Here is a 17181-nt window from a genome sequence, read left to right on the forward strand (position 1 = left end):
ACAAAACAAAACAAAAAACCCACCACATTTCCAGCATAATGACAGTAAGGAGACCAGAAAATGGCATAAAGTAAAATGGCATAAAGTATATCCATTTTCATGACAAGGGCTGTAAAGAGAAAAAGAAAAGTGAAAAACTAGTCTGCTTCAGAGTCTGCATGATCTGATCCTCCATCAGTTATCTATTCCAAAGAAGCAGAAAAGAATTTCTGTCTACAGAGTAAATCCACTTTGATAGTTCGTCCTGTTGTCTTGTAGTTCCCCCTGGAGACCGGAGGGTACGAAGTGTTGTGTCCCTGGGTAGCACTGTTCAGATACAGTTTAACAATTCCCCTCATCAAATCCTTGCCCTGTGTATCTCCCCGAAGAACAGGGATGGTGACAATCCCGTCTCAGCCACGCATCGATTTCATTCCAAGCTGATGTAGCAGGAGCTACATCCACTTCCAGGTCTGCCTTACTCCTTTGCAGCTGCTTCTACTGACACACTCCCTGTGCAGCAGGAGGCTGAAGCCACAGCTTTGGCTCTTCCTCATCCTATCAGCTGCCCAGTGAAATGTTCTAGGTCATGAACATTTGCAAATTAAACATCATAATGGGATCTCTGAATTACCGGATAATCAGATTAAATCTCTTTTTCTGAAAATCACATACCTCAACTGATACAGAAATTAAAATGCAATGAATAGGACACAATCTTTCCCACCATGCAGTACTCTTGGACTATGAAATTCCCTTCACTGTTTAAAGTACCTAGTTTCTAAAGGCCAGTAATTATCACATTTTGGGGTTACTTGCAGTCTGGTAAAGGGCTCTTTATTTTCTTGCAAACATACCACTATTATGATCTCATTTTTTTGTTCACCTGCCTTCTGTCACACAGACCTTTTGAGTGTGACAGCAGTTGCAATTCCTTTCCTCTTTTTTTTTTTTTTTTTTTTTTTTTTTTGGGGGGGGGGGTAGTTTTTTTTCTTTGAAAATAGCATTCCAGGTTGTAAAAATAAAAAGTACCTCATTTACTAACTTCATTTACTTATAGCTTGTGCATTTTATTCCTTTCCTACTAAGCAACTTCTTCATTTGGGCTTTCAATTACACAGAATTTCATCTCAGCAGAGCTTTTTATTACATGGTGCTCAGATCAAATAGTAGGCCACAGAAGATCTTTACAGAGAGAGTACACTGCATTTAATATAAGTGGGATATGAAAGACACAGTATATAAACAGCTTTTTAGCCCTAAGTAATATATTTCCAGTAATGGGGTTTTTTTACTGAACTAATATCTTCTCAATTATCTACAGATCAACACAGTATTTCCTTAAAATCATACATATGCAATTTAATTTCAGAATAACCTTCAATTTTAAAGCCTTTTCAATATAACTACTTAGCTTCTCATGTCTTTTATTTATCAGAGAACATGATTCCAAAACAGATTTCAGACTACGGTATTCTTTTGTGCAGAATACATCTTCATATACTCACAGAAACACCACTTAAAGAATTTAGGAGACATTAGGAAACCCACCCAGAGGCAAATGCATCAAAAAAAGTTTTACTGATTTTGATTCAGTTACATGGAACCACACAACAGCAGTAGATTTTTAGTTAGAGATGGAAAAGGTTCTTTGTCATATCATTATTCCCTTCATTAGTCTGTCCTCAAGTACTACCATCAACAACCTCACCCTTGCACTTTTTAATGCTCTTCTTCCTCTCTGTATCTTCCCTTCATATTTTAAGAAATAAGGTTTTAGAATCAAGCAAATTCTTTGTAATTCTTTGACTTTGAAAGCTTTCTGCCCTTGGCCATGGAAGACTTTCACCCCTAGACAACCTCTCCAGGGGAATGATCTCTTCCTGAGTTAATTATATTCATGTTAATATAACCTTTAGCTATAAACATATACATGAACACACATGGACCCATCTGTATTTGCCTCTCTGTAATCCAGCCTTGAGCTGGCAACATGTGCTTCCCCAAACTAAGAGAGTGGGTTGAGGTTAAACTATGACAACGTTGTCAGATGCGAATTTGCATCAAGGGAAGATGCAGTTCAGCCTCTTCAAAAAAAAACAGCACACAAAATGCACTTTATTTGATACATTTCTTCAAATACAGTGTTTGAGCAGCTGAGGAACAGCTGGGGCTGAAGCTCAAACATCCTGCAGTGTGCCCCAGCTCCCTGGGCTCTGCCCTGACACATTGTACCTGATGCACAAGACTTGCCCAGCGCAGATACACTGACGGTGGCGGGGGCCCACCCATGTCCCGTGGCATGCACAGCCCTATTGTTTTCAGTCAGCTGCTTACAATCACTCATAAGTCTGTCAAGATTAATGAGTATTTCTTAAATACAATTGTGGGAACAGAAGTTCAACTTCCATGCCATTTTGCTCCATGACAAACAGTGCTGCTCTTTAAAGCTTGGAAGAAAAAGAACACTTTTATGACCTCATTGCAGTTCTTTCTAGCTGTGACCCTGATGTTTGTGGAAAGGGCAAAGAATCACACACCACACATCTTGCTAATCTTTTCAGTCCCTGTGTTCAGGAATCATCCATAAATAGCTATTGGTCATAGAAAATACTCATGCACCTAAGGCTGGGTGCTAGATTGCAACCAGAAATCTTCTAATCAGTATTATTCTTGGCAAGTATGCCTGTGACATCGGTATGTATTTCTTTTCCATCAAGGTTGGTCAGTATCTTTCATACAGATGATTTAATAATCAACATATTCTGAACAGAGGTATCAGACAGGTGAACAGAAGTTCCCTCAGGTAAGTTTGCAATGCCTGTTAGTGAGCAGGTCACTAGAATACAGACACATAAAGCAGCAGCACTCTTGTCTTCTCACTGAGGACACTGATAGTCCTTGGCTACACATGAGACAGCCACAGCCAAGTTCGTTCTTCTGGCAAGACAGAGAAGACAGAGATAAGGATAATATGTTGTAGACTGTAACACTAAAGGACCAAGACCCAAGGCTAAGAGAACATTATGGTAAGCTCCAGTTGAACAACACAGTTCTTTATTGGGGACACCTTCAACCCAGCTGTAAAATGGGAGGGCACAGATCAGCACAAACTGGGGGCAGCAAAAGAAAGCAACTGGATCTTCTTTTTAAGCCTGATGGAAAATTATCAGCTCTCATAAGAAATTCAATTTGTGGCAAAAAATTGGGGAGAAAGGATCATTTTAAGGCACGACTTCATACAGGACAAAGAGAGGGTCCTACCAATGTTACAAACAGTTCCAGTGCGTAAATGTTGTTGCAGCTGCTGGGGAATATAGACTGTGCATGTTGTAGGCTGCTACCACTGGTAAACTGAAATAGAATTGAACAGAGCAGTCTTTCAATGCAATAACTGGAATGGGGATAGGGTAGGGAAGGAAGTATTTTTATGGTCACAGGAAAAAAAAAATGTAAATTTGTTCTTGAGAACAAACATGGAGGGACATATTTTCTGTTTATATTTTTATAAATTAAAAAAAAAAAACCAACCCTATTTGAAAAAGAATTTATCATCACAATTTAAAAAATATACTCACTATATTCCTAGAGCAAGACCTGAAATTTGGTTATGCATTTGCTTTTGGGTACTTAACAAATTTTGTATTTAGTGGTGTCATCAGCATGGTCCAGCGGATAAAAGAGCAGCTTGAGACTCATTGATACTACCCCTGGCTCTGTTTGTAGGTGATCTGGGCATGTAATTTCAAAGTCCTCTGCAAAGAAAGCCAGCTTCATTATTTCCAATTTTAGTAGGATGGAAGGATAAATTGTTCCAGTGGGCAAAAGTGGGAGAGAAATGGCATATACAATTACTAACTATACTAATTGTTTATGAAATACCTGGATTCAACTGAGGAACATTTTTCCTTGCTTTACCAAAAAGGTGAGAAACATTCAAGTGAACATTAACTGTTCTAGATGCAAAACATTTTCATGCATTACTCTCAGAGCCCTGTCAGTAGTGAACAGCATTAATAAAAATGGAACAGATACGGCTCTACTTAAATGCAATGGACTTTCTAAAGATCAAACTTCTAAATTCTGATTCTTGAGAATGTGGAGCAGAACCTCATTAAGATCCCTTGGGCTCATCATGATATATAAGTTGTAGCTCTGAAATTGGTTTTTCTTTCTGTCACCCAACATTTCAACATAAAGAAATTTCAATATAATCTTAAACAATCACAGCTCTGAAGAGAGCCACAAAATTCTTTCATATGTAAGCAATATAAACACAGTCACAGGAAAACTCTCTACTAAGGTTTTCATACAACCTCTGTCAAGCACAGTGCAGAATCTCATCTAGCCCAACATGAAAATTTCATCTTTGTCCTTTATGCATTTAACCAATTCAGAAACCTTGCCTGAGTTTGGCACTAGATTCATCTGCTCTGTTCACAGGCCAAAAACAGCTGCCTCAGATAACAGAAGGAATAATATGTCAAATCCCTGGTTCTTTTTGTCCTGGCTATTTAGGAAGGCTCAAGAGAGCAACAGGAGATGGGAGTACAGACATATCTTAAGTTCTAAAGCATACACAGGACTTTCCCTGCTTTCACTCCTGCCAGTAAAAACTTAAACATAAAACCAATTCTTTGATATAATATCTGAGTAGAGCAAGAGACTACATTGTTTCATCAATATTCAGAGGTCTGAATAAAGCCCCAAAGCTCTCTAAACAAATAGAGAACCATGGTCCTCTCAGAAATGGCCAATAATTGCACCAAAAAACACGCTGAATTTAAGTTTTTTGAGGGTTTTGGGGGGGGGGGGTTTGTTGCTGTTTTGTTTTGTTTTGTTTTAATATGACAGGTATCTCTAAGAGTTCAGATCTGAAAAATACAAGTCTTTGAATATCACAGTCTTTTTTAACTAGAATGTATTTTTACATACTGTCATAAAGGCAAACCTTGCTTGCTCAGTTTCACCTTCTAGACAGTTCTTTTTATTAGGCTTGTGTTGGCTACACTGAGGAATTCCTTCCCGTATGATGAACCAGAACAGGTATTTAAAAAGAGCAAGTGAAACTGGGCCACCCCTCTTCGGTGATTCAAGGAGATAGTGACCTTAGGAGCTCAATTTTCCAAATCCTTTACCGTCATGACATTATTTAACCCCTTTTCTCCCTCTAAATAACAATGCAATATACATGTGCAAAATACTTCTCTGCCCTTACTCTGTACTGTCATTACACGTCTAAGAGCCACAGCAGCTCACTGAAACCTCACTCATGGCACACTACAACTTGCATCCACTTTACCAAAACTGACAGATCCCTTTACATCAGATAGCTTTCCTCTTTCTTAGACTTACTGTGGAAAACTGATATTGTTGCCACTAAAACATCAATAAAGTGCTAAATAGTCATTGCTAATAACCAGTTCTTACAGGATCCAACAGAAAGGTACACACTCAGTGAGGATTCCCCATTCACAGTCATGTTTCATTGCCTGTCTGCCAGCTTTTAGTCCATTTAAGAAGCATCAAATTGATTTCATTTCAGTCTAGTCACTTGATCAAAAAATCATGCCTCACAGAAGCATATTATATATTACTTCAATGAAATGGCATTGATCAAACTGTATTTATTATCTCTCAAAAAAGAGAATAAAGAAAGGAATAAAAAGGCTGGTTGATAAAATCTATTTTCCAAAAATCACGGGTGACTAGACTAAAAGAATGATAGGAAGCTTAAATGTAGTCCAGTTAGAAAATTTCTTTCATTTTTTCCAGGACCAGAGCCAATTTGATAGGCTTCCAATTATCCAGAAAATTCCTTTTGAAAGCATTGGTGACAAATTTCCAAGTTCACTGTAATTTCTCCCTGTTTCAAAGCATATTGAAAAATTCAAGCTTCATAACCCAAAGAATTCTACAATGAATTCTGTAAAACCTTCTGGGTATTAGTTGTCAGGTCCAGATGTTTAAATAAGCCAAAGAGTAGCACAACAGCAGCTCACACAGCAGAGGTGGAGGAGGCTGTTATGTGCTTCACCATCACCACCAGCCGAGACACAGTCTTGGTACTTTATCCTTTACTGACACCTGAAGAAGAGAAGTAGTTCAATGAATACTTTTCTTAATTCTAACAGACATTTTTTAGCCAACAACAGCCCACTTTTTTGTTCAGACTCCTTTCATTTTTACTAGGCCTCTTTAAAATATTTTTTAAAAAAATACAAGAGAAAGGTATTTTATCCATTATTCCATTCACCACTGAGATTTTTTTGTGCCTTTATCAATTTCCTAAAGTATTTAACCTTTATTTTATAGAACTTTTGTACTCCTACCTTCTCACTTTGGCATTTCCATAGCAATAATTTTTATTTGGTGGGTTTCCTTCATCTTTTTGGTCATCAAGTCTCTACTATTCTTAGACAGAAAAAAAAAATGTTTTATCATTTTTAGTTGTCTTGAAACTTGATTTCAGTAATATGAAATTGATCATTTTCATAAACCAGTGAGAACAGGGACTTGAATATATTTATTACAGGAAAGCAGAAAAAAATCAGGATCACTTATGCCTAATTAACTACTCACTTGTGATTTGCACGCCACATAGAGAAGCGCTGTAGGAGAGGAAAAGCTATGGTACTGCTGACTACAGCTACCACGACACTCAGTAGAGAACCTCTCTGTCACAGAAAATCCTTTTGTGCATCCCCCGGAGTTCCATTCTCTGCTGTGGAAAAAATCACCCGAGAGAAGCTGCTGCTCAAAGGCTCATGGCACAGAGGGGTCTCCTTACAGGCCACGACGCCACTCAGCTGCTCAAGGAGCAGCAGCAGAGACCAGACAGCTCCTGGCTCACCCTGCAGCACCCCTGCACCATGGGTTCCCTCAGAACTGGCTTTACAATGTCCCCCGATACGCAGCAGAGCAATTCTGCTGCAGCCCCCCATCCAGGGAAAGCTAAGGACACCCCCATGGGATCTAGGGCTGTTTACTTGGCTCTGGCCAGCTGAGACACAAACTAGATAGCAACTTGAATGGCATTTTCAATACAAGATCCCAGAACATAAATTCAACAAAAGGACACAAAATTCAATGAATATCATATGCAGATCAAGTGAGGAAAAGAGATTCTTAACCAGTGTGTGTAAGACTTTACAGTGGAAAGACTATATTTATTAATGGTAGTTTATAATTTATACTATGTCCCAGGACTATACTTTCTGTTCTGCAAAGATCAAATAAAGTATTTTTACTTTAGCAAGAAAATAGTAATTTGCTAGATGTCAATGGACTGTGTTTTCTGTTCTTCTGCAACAGCTATTCTCTGAAGGCTTAAACAGATTGTTCTTTAACCATAATGTTGTTAAAGAAATGCCAGGAAGTTTATTCATGGTTTATTAATACTGCAGAGGACCCAATGCAGTAAGATGTCCAGACTTCCAAAAAACAGTCTTGCCAACCATCCCCTGGGCCAGATTCCAATCAAAGGAAGAACATGATAGCCAAGCTGCAGCTACAATGGCTTCAGAAATTGTTGAAAAAATAAAAACTAGAATGATCCAAGACACAGAGGCCTACTCCAATTTTATACACACACACACACACACAAAAAAAAAAAAAAAAAAAAAAAAAAAAAAAAAAAAAAAAAATCCCCAAATGCCACTCACATTTTATTTGCACCATCACATAAAGTCCAGATGGGGTCTGTAAGAATATTTTTTCACCAAATACTTTGTCGGAGTTCAGATTAGTGTTCTGACACCAAAAGGCAAAGCCTCTAACTGACTGCAGTACATTTCTTCATCCTATCATATGCTTTCTTTCCCTGCAGAATATTGATAATTCTGTCATCCAGGTTCCTCTTATCTTTTTGATAAATGAGGCTATTGCCTTCCTAACTTATTAAGGCATTTAGACTCTCCTTTACATTTGAAAGGCATATCTGATATACAAAATAATTATGAAGCCCTTCACTAGAAAACTATTTTGGTGAACACCATCTAGACTTAGGTTTTCAGTTTCTGAGAACTTTTAAGTTTGCTCTCAAAAAAGATCATGTGCATTACCTCCGTCCGGGCCAAATGTTTCCTTTTCAAGATTAGTGCTTGCAGATTTTTGTTCATCTCTGGAATGCTACAGGGTGAAAAAGGGGTTTTAAAGTGATATGTTTCCCATGAAAAGGTGCCCAGCTTCTTCTGAAGGCACATTCTACTATTGATCAGTCATTTTGCTCTCTATGAAAATGAATGACGGTATAATACACAGAAGTGTGCGGTTGTATTCCTTAATAGATAGAAGTTCCCAGTGCCACATCCAGAAACAGACTCCAAAGGCATTGCAAAGCTGTCCCCCACCATGGTTTGGGGAGGCAGAGGGCAGAGCATGGTACCTTCAACAGAACAGAATAGATCCCACCACGCCCATTCCCAAGCATTCAGCTCCTGCCACCAGGCAATGCCTCCTCGCTTCTTACTCCTCCATATTCCAGAGATGAAAGCAGAAACATTTCAGATGTGATTGCCTGTCCCAGATGTTTCAACCCTTCATAAAGGAAAGAAATTCATTTACTATAAAAGTTGCCTACAAAAGGGTGGCTGTTCAGTATATCTGCTGGATGAAAACCTCTGTCACTATATGACATTCAGGCAGCCTTTTTTCTTTTTCATGACATATACAATGCTAGGAAAAGTGAGTTTACCAGGGCTCCAAGCCCTGTAAATATGAAGTGTTGATTTTTTTAGAGCATTCTCAAATGCAGAGCTACTTCAATAATACAATTTAAATCCAAGGATTATGTATCAGTGTTTCTTCTGTAATTCTTTTTCTTCAAAGAAATAAAAATTGACTTTATCAAACTGCACAATCACAAGTTAAAATCTGGTAGCCTTACAGGCAGGAGCCCCTCACTTTTCACGGTTTGCTGTTCTTCACCATCTCAGTGCCAAAACATTTCTGCAGAGCTGTCACAGGGGAACTTGAGGTAGAATCCCTGAGATTTATATTAAGCAAGAGTTTGGGTATCAGGTGACAGATATTCTCAAGTCCTCCTAATAAGGTCATGAAGAATTTTGTTTGCAAACACAGCATTTCTGATTCCAAAACTGCAACTTTTAAAGAAACTGATGGGTTCCAAACTTTATTTTAACATGTATTTCTAGATGTTTTTAAGGTTCTTTTAAGGTGGCAACTACCTTTGAATACGTACCCAGCCCTCCTGACATGTAAGATGAGACAATTGTTCAGTAAATCTTGTCATTTAGCTCATTGGAATTGGGATTTCATTCAGGTTTTGGCTTAACAAAACCAGGGATAGCAACCTAAGAGTAGGTCTAGCACTTAGAAAGAGGACAAAAACCTGGAGAATTACGATCAAAAAAAGCGTGGGCAGCAGGTCAAGGGAGAGGATTCTGCCCCTCTATTTGCTCTCATGTGACCCCACCTGAAGCACTGCATCCAGCACAGGAAGAATAGGGATCTGCTGGACCAAGTCCAGAAGGTGGCCACAAAGAGGCCTGGAACACTTCTCCTATGAAGATAGGCTGAGAGAGTTGGGGTTCCAGACCCCAAAGGGGCTACAACAGAGCTGGAGAGGGATTTTTTTACAAGGGCTTGTAGTGATAGGACAAGCAGGAAAGACTTTAAACCACTTTTAAGTTCAAAGACGGCAGGTTTAGATCAGTTCTTAGGAAGAAATTCTTTAGAGTGAGGGTGGTGAGGCACTGGCACAAGTTGCCCAGAAGAGCTTTGGATGACCCAGCCCTGGGACTGTTCAGGGCCAGGTTCACTGGGGCCCTTGAGCAACCTGGTCTACTGGAAGGTTCCCTGCTTGACAGGGGGTTGAAATGAGATGACCTTTAAGGGCCCTTCCAACCCATTCTATGATTCTATAACTTTACAATATGGTTTATTTATTCAGCAATGCCAAGGAGACAGCCTTAGCAGTTTTTGAATATTTCTCCTATAATGCACAGGGACTTTGGGGTTTTTTTAAAGCATAATAGCAGTTCCTAAACAATACAATATTACTTCATACTGTTAAACACCAGTTCAGGTACTACATGTTTTGTTTTCTCCATTCTACTCTAGGCTGTTATGAAAACAAAAACAAACTTAATACATTTGTTGCTATTTGTGCTATGTATAGATCTACTTGGCCTGGAGTCCTCTTCTCTTCTTCATTTCTATCTGGAGCTGGGAAATTTTTCTTGAAGCAGTATTGTTTTTCATTTGGGAAAAAAAAAAAAAAAAGAAAAAGAAAATAAAAAAAAAAGGCAAGGGAAAATGATTTAAAATCAAGGGAAAATGATTTAAAAGTCTTGCATCTTACAGAGTACATACACCCAGTTATAAATATGCTACAATCAGCACACTACACATTTTATGAAGAAAGAACAGATGATGGTGGAATTCAGTTCGTGCTAAGAAAGCAGGAACAGGGCTTATAAGAATGCTTACATCTGTCCCTAATTTGCTTGCACATAAACCCACAGTAATCTGCTTTATTGCCAAAGTCATATAAAGAAATTGGGCACCAAGGAGCATAGGTAATCTTGAACTGGAGGCCCTCCAGCCTAATTAGATATAAACACCCAGAAGGCCAGAAACTGAAATATGGCATGTAGATTTTGAAATATATGAAGAGACAAACAGTCTCATTACCAGCCATCCGGGTGTATGCTTAAGCCCCTGAAGTTTCTTTTTTCGACTGAGGGAAAGAGTAAGCCATGTCTATGCCTGAGGCTAAGCACAAGGAAAAGCACCCTGCTCCTTCTGGAAACATTCCTGATCTCCCAACCCCGACCCCAGCACGCTCCTCCTGGGCTTTGTGCATCTCTTGGCCACTCTTTTTGTAAAGACACACCCACAGTCAGCCAGCTGATTTAGTATCAATAATGCTGGAAAGCCAAAACATTATAAATCATTGAAAAATAAGACAAAGAAGCACTTCTGTGGATAGTTTATAGAGGTATTGGTTCGTTATTCACTATTTAGTAGATACATTTCTTCAAGTTAGTCATGGAGTTTTGCCAGAAGCCATTTTAAAAGTGATAATTTTCCTTATTTCAAACCATGGAATGTTCTTTATTTTTATTGCATTAAAAAAAAAAAGAAAAAATAATAAAAAAAAAACCACTATTGTTGGCTACTTTCTGACTACAAGCTACTCTGTCTTTGATTTCATCTATGCATCTCTGTTATAGAACAATGAAAAACTATGAGTGAATTAAAGAAATAGACAGAGGAGAAGTCCATGACAATTTTAAGGCAGAATGGCAGCAGCAGAAAAGGCTGTGTGCAGAACTGACCTCCATGCTGGAGATTTCAGGCACTTTCAGGGACTTTCTATTTTTGGAACCATAATAGCTGCACTTAACTAACCAGGGTGCGATAGAAATGTTTTTATCAAGTTATCTTCCTCTAAATTATTTGGAGGAACAATGCAAGGCAACACATTATTTCCTTTTTCAATTGAATTTTTACATTATCAGGAAATATCACACTGGCCATAAAACTATAAACAACTTTTAGTTTTAGTAAAGTAAAAGGAGCTTTGTGCTTCTTTTCTTTTTCTGCAAACACAACACAAAGGACAGAGAAGAGTCCAGAAATCTCGCGTGCAACAAAAAATTGTGGATAAAGCCTTCCGTTAATTGGCTTTCAAGGTCAATTTGTATCTTCATTTGTGATACTGTTGTGGTATCAGTGCCTGAGAATACCAATCAGGCACATTTTCTTGATACATTTTACGAGAAGACTATTCGACATCTAACCTTAGCAGCAAGTACCACTGAAGCATTACTATTACAAAATGAACAGGCAAATATTAATGGGGATAATTTTTAAAAGAACTTTTCCTAAAGATTATTTTTTACACTTTTTGCACTTGTAAAGGTCTTGTTTGTTTGTTTTTAATAATATGTACCAGGATATGTACTGTTCTCTTTTGCCCTTCTCTGTGCCTTAGGTTTGAGTTTCAAAGAAAGAAAACAAAGCAGTAAGAAAGGAGTTACTTGGCCACGACGTGGCAAGCCTTACAGTACTGCCCATAGCTGTGTGACCTCAGCCAGCAGTGAAAATTGGGGATGCCCCTCTGGTAGGGGACCCGCAACCCGCCGAGGGAACAGAGCCTTGGCCCGCGGGCCTGTCTGCCTCCGGGGGCAAGCGCAGACAGACATGAGCTCACCGCCCACGCAGGAGCCAGCTCTGCTCGGGAGCCACAGAGCCTCAGCACAGAAACGCGTGCCCAACCTGATGCGTCTGTGCCCAGCACAGGGAGCCGAGATCAGGCGGCAGCATCCACCCCGACGTGCCCGGGACAGTGCACGGGATAGCGCACGGGATAGCACATGGAGCGCCGGGCGGGCGCCAGGTGCAGGCACGGCCGCTGCCCTGCTGACGATGGGGGGACAAGGCACCTGCGAGGCCGGTGACCGGCCAGCCTTTGCTAAGGACAAATTCAAACAAGAACAAATAAAGGGGAGAGCGGGCAAGCCTTGTCTGCTTGAAGCGCATCAAAGGGCAGATGCCACCGCTGTGGGCCCAGGCCCACGCTAGAGCGAAGCGGCCCCGAGGGCACACGCAGGGCCGGGTGTCTGCCCCGGGGTGGGAAGTGGGGACGGAAAAACCCGCCCAGCCACGAGGAGGCCGTCGGCGAAGCCAAGCGAGGTGGCAGAAGCTGCGAAGGGAGGTGCCCCGGGCGGGCAAAGCAGGGTGGCGGAGCGGAGGGCGGTGAGGGGAAAGCCTGCGAGCCCCGGCCCCAGGGAACGGGGCTCAGCTCTGTGCTGAGGAGCTGCACCCTCCCCGAGGCAGGCGCGCCATGCACGGCCCGGGGCGAGCCCCGGTGCCTGACCCCGAGAGCTGCCCCGGCCCCCTGCATCGCCCCGACCCCGCCACGGGCAGGACCCCCCTTACCTTCCGCTGCGGGCGGGGCCGCTGCTCGCCCGGCCCCCGGCTGCTCCTGCCAGGAGCGGCGGGGCTGGTCCGGGGCTCCCTGCAGGGCGGGAGCGCCCGGCCCAGCACAGCGCGGCCCGGCCCGGCACGGCCCGGCCCGGCACGGCCCGGCCCCACACGGCCAAGCACGGCGGCGAGGCGTTCCCGGGGCCGCCGGCGGCGCGGAGCCGAGCGGGGAAGCCCGGGCTCTCCCGGCTCCCCCGGCCGCCGCGGCACCTGTTGCCAGGGAAACCCAGGTGTCTCCTCATCCGCGGCCATCCCCGGCGCGGCGGAGGGGGCGAGGGGCGCGGGGGCGGCGGCGCTTGCGGCGCGGTGGAGGCGGCGGAAATTTAACAAGCGGTCTTTCCTACGAGGGGCTGGGAGCGTGTCTTCGGGCGGGTTTCTCCCAGTTTTGGGCACAATAAACCCGCTCGTCTGCTAAGCTGGGGCCTGTTTCAGAAAGAGTAATTGTGATTTGGGCAGGAACTGCCAGTCCCTGCGTGCCCAGCGAAGCTCCTGTGTCCTGGCCTTGCTATGCCGGACTCTGAAACAGGTGGAGAAATCACGAGCGGATTTCCTTTGGCTTTCTGACAGTGGAGAGCGATGTCATTGCATTGACTGGTTCAGCAGCAGTTCTATCTGTAGCATAAGGGTATTCATTCCAGTGTGGGGGGAAAGATCGTAGAAATTACACCACTCAAAAATTGCCTCCATTCCCTTCTTGTGCACGGCTATTTTTCTTGCAGTAAACAACTAATCAGTTCCAGGAATTTGAGGGAGGCTGTGTATTTAGGTAACTCTGCAGCTAGCTGGGTTTGCCAGCACCCACTCACCCCTAAGGCTGATCCTTCGTGCCACTCTTAGCTCTCTCTGACTGATGACTTCTCCTTTGCATCTTTCTTTTGCAGCAGAAAGCATAGGTCTCTCCATTTGGATCCTTGTGGTATTCCTTTATTTCCAAAATCCTGTAGTACTCCGCCTGTAAACTAAAATAGTGTCTTACAATAAAAGTAAAAATTAATTTGACAATTTCTGATCATATATTCATCAAAATTAGTTTTCTTTTGAGCACTTGAAATTAACTTTTCCTGCCCAAGGAGAAGGTTGTTGTTTTTTGGGGTTTTTTTGGTTTTTTTTTTTTTTTAAAAAAAGGTATGACTGTTTATATTTTGTATGTTAATAAGCAAGAAATTTCTATGATTTTATTCAATTTAATATGTCAAGACCTGACAGACAGATTGATAACCTCTGCACAGGCTATGTCCTGGCACTGGGGGCCCAGAAGTAGAAGTTACAATCCCATATTCTTCTGCCAGTCTGGGGAGAACCCAACACTGGGCGATAGTGGTTCCTGTCCCGTAGACCTTTTAATCCCATAAAAAGTCCCCAGAAATGGTTGTCACTCCCTTATCCCAGGAAAATCACATCTGGTTTCAGTATGTGTGCCCTCTCTCCCACATGGCAGGGCTGGAGTTTCTTCTGAAACTCCAAACCAATCCTATCCTAACGAAAACTTCTTGCAGAGGCACTGCTGCTGTTGTCTTGGAAGGGAAAAAATGTGGTCAAATTAGAGAGATAAGGATATTTTGTTTCCAGATATATCCTCCTGCAGCAGTTGCTATGGTTTTGCACATTCTGAAGTTGTTTTGACGCATCAGCACTAAAAACTGTCATAAAACATCAAAGGCATCAGCTGAACAAGAGGCAACTCAGTTCCCGTGCTGTGTGCTAGTTTCAGTTTCTGTGTCAAGCTATGCCACAAGTAGTTGTTTTCAAGGTCTATCAGATCTTCAGGCACCCTTCACACTGACCCAAAAGACAAGGTCCTGTACAAGGTCCCTCATTTGAGCAAGACTGAAAGCTCTCTTGTGAATTAGAACACATGCTATGTGTAGCTTGTGCACTAATAAATGATCAGTAATTCCTTCTTCCTCACTTCTTTGCATAATTATTTCACCTTTCTCCCATCTCAGTGTGAGAGATGAATCTTTAGTTTAATAAATACCCCCAAGAACCTGAAATGCCTTTCAGTGAGCTTGGGGGAAGTTACAACCCATCCTCTTCAAGCATTCAAGTTACTGAGCCAAAAAAGAGGAGCTTATAAAGCTTCTGTTGTGGCAATTATCTTTGGAGAATATAAGATTGCCTTTCTTCTCTCTGTTGTTTTTTCTTGACAGGCTTTTAAAAAATGCACATAGAGGGGGGGAAGAAAAACCTCAAAGTGTTCTCTCAGTTCAGTGAAACTGCAATGGGTGCTGTTCATTTGCAGAAATACCTGACATAGCTTAATTCTGAAGAAATTACAGAAAAAAACAAGAGTAACCTTAGAGGTTTTTTTTCTAATGCTTTTTGGCCATGACTACTGTGAAGTTCATGAAACGTGTGTATGTGTAATGCCAGAGAAATGGTGCATTTTTAAGGTCCCAGTTTGTCACCTTGCATGAACTCACAGTTCACAATATGAATAAGGCCAGGAGTAAAATAAAGATTAAAAGGTGTATGAAAATAACTAATGGTAGTTTTATTAATATGCTGATTCTTTCTGGCTGGCGTTTAGATGACAGCTGACCTTATAAAATCTACCAGCAGTAAATATTTTTACCTGCCATTTTGTCTCGCATACAACAACAGCACCAAGTCTGAAGTATTCTTAATCAGGGTACCTGAAGAACATCATAAGATTTAGATATTTTGGTCTTTTGTCACATGCGCTCTTTCATTTTTCTCGAACAAGAAGGATTCAATTAACTGAGACACAGCAAAGAAACCATGCAGAATTTTATCAGAAGGGTTATATGCAAAATCTATGTGCTACTTCACTGGAAACCGATGGCACCAGTCCAGTAACTAACATATGCTATGGCGACGGTGACACCACATGGGAGGGATGGGCTGGGCTGCAGGGTGAAAGGAAGTGCTAAGCAGAGTACACGGTAGACGGAGGGAGCTATTCCAGGTTTATCTTCCCAGTGCTATTTTTAAGTTTTTAGATTAAATCTGATCTCGATACAGCCCTTCTTTCCACACATTTGGGAGTCAGCGCAGCACACGCACATGGAAAATACTTCCCAGTTACAGCATGAACAAGCTGAGCAGGAGGGACTCACTGCAAGATTACCATTCAAATCGCCATCTGCCCAAGGGAAAGGACAGCATGTAGTTGCACTATTCCTGGAGCAAAGAAAGGACCAGGTAGTTACCAAGTCCTCCTTGCTCTCTGCAGAAAGTTGGTAGAGCACACCTCAAGAGGTTTGTTCCTGCACTGACTTGCTCATGCTGCCAGTGGCTTTAGCAAAGATACAGGCAAACTTCTTCTTGTGACCCTGCCTCAAAGTTTCTTTATTGCAAGTGCACAAATTTTGGGATGTGGAGGAGAGCAACAACAACAAATACAGGACTAATAATGCAGTACCCTCAGAGAGGAGAAAGAAGGTAGGATGAGAATATACTTTCCTTTTACTCCTATGGCTTTTTCCTAGCTTACATCTTCTGAAGACGTTCACAGGCCAGCCCTATTTTTTTACTGTTTGCCATGACACAATTCCTTCAAGTAACAGAGTACTTAGGATAAATGTCAGACCTGAATCATGGAAAAAGTAGTCTGAACATCTATTCTTTATATACACAAAGGCTTTTGTAAAAATTATTTGGCCACTTAACAGTGGAATTGGACCATCAAAGAAGAGGAAACTCCTGCAGACTATTTTCTGAAATGAATGATCTGTCTACAAAGAGCAGTTCACAGAGCAAGCCCTTAAGGCTCCAAAAGGGAAAGGCTATTTAGTTACTTAGTGTAATCTCTACCATAAGCTCTATCTTATCCCACAGGTGTAAAATAACAACATCTGATCTGAAACCATCCGTAGAGCTGCTAAGCAAACATATAAAAACCTAAAACTGCAACTAAAACTGCTGCCAATTGTTAGCTGTTACCGGTGGAAATGAAGGTGTAAGAAAAGTCAAGAAAAGGTAATTTCATTCCTCACTTTGACTCCTGGCTCTCAGCTGCTTTTGCTCCAGGAGTGGTCAGACCCCAGAAGCTGTTCAGTTTCTCACCGTGTTAAGAAGCTGGCCTAGAAGGCATTGACTGATCGTTTATTCCAGAGAAGCCCCTTCCTCTCCAACATGTCCATGACACTCCCTAGCTTTCATGGGGGCATAGAGAATTGCTCCTGCAGACCCACCCAAATCAGCAGGATTCCACTTTGCCATGGCACAGAAACTTGGTAGCAGCCAGTTACACCAGCAACGCTCTCTTTCCCTGCTGCCAGAGAA

At 41.7% G+C, this 17181-nt stretch overlaps 1 protein-coding gene across 3 annotated transcripts in view; it reads right to left on the minus strand.

Annotated features, from left to right (window-relative positions):
* The window catches only part of LOC120749537 (uncharacterized), a 325325-nt gene extending 312409 nt beyond the window's left edge, over nt 1-12916 (minus strand). For all 3 annotated transcript variants that reach the window (XR_009208605.1, XM_040057035.2, XM_040057036.2), the window contains exon 1: nt 12889-12916. The gene's annotated coding sequence lies outside the window, so the exon portion shown is untranslated. The remainder of the gene's footprint in view (nt 1-12888) is intronic.
* Between the last annotated feature and the right edge of the window lie 4265 nt (nt 12917-17181).

Source organism: Hirundo rustica, chromosome 2 (genome assembly GCF_015227805.2).
Source record: "Hirundo rustica isolate bHirRus1 chromosome 2, bHirRus1.pri.v3, whole genome shotgun sequence".
In the NCBI taxonomy this organism is placed as follows: domain Eukaryota; kingdom Metazoa; phylum Chordata; class Aves; order Passeriformes; family Hirundinidae; genus Hirundo; species Hirundo rustica.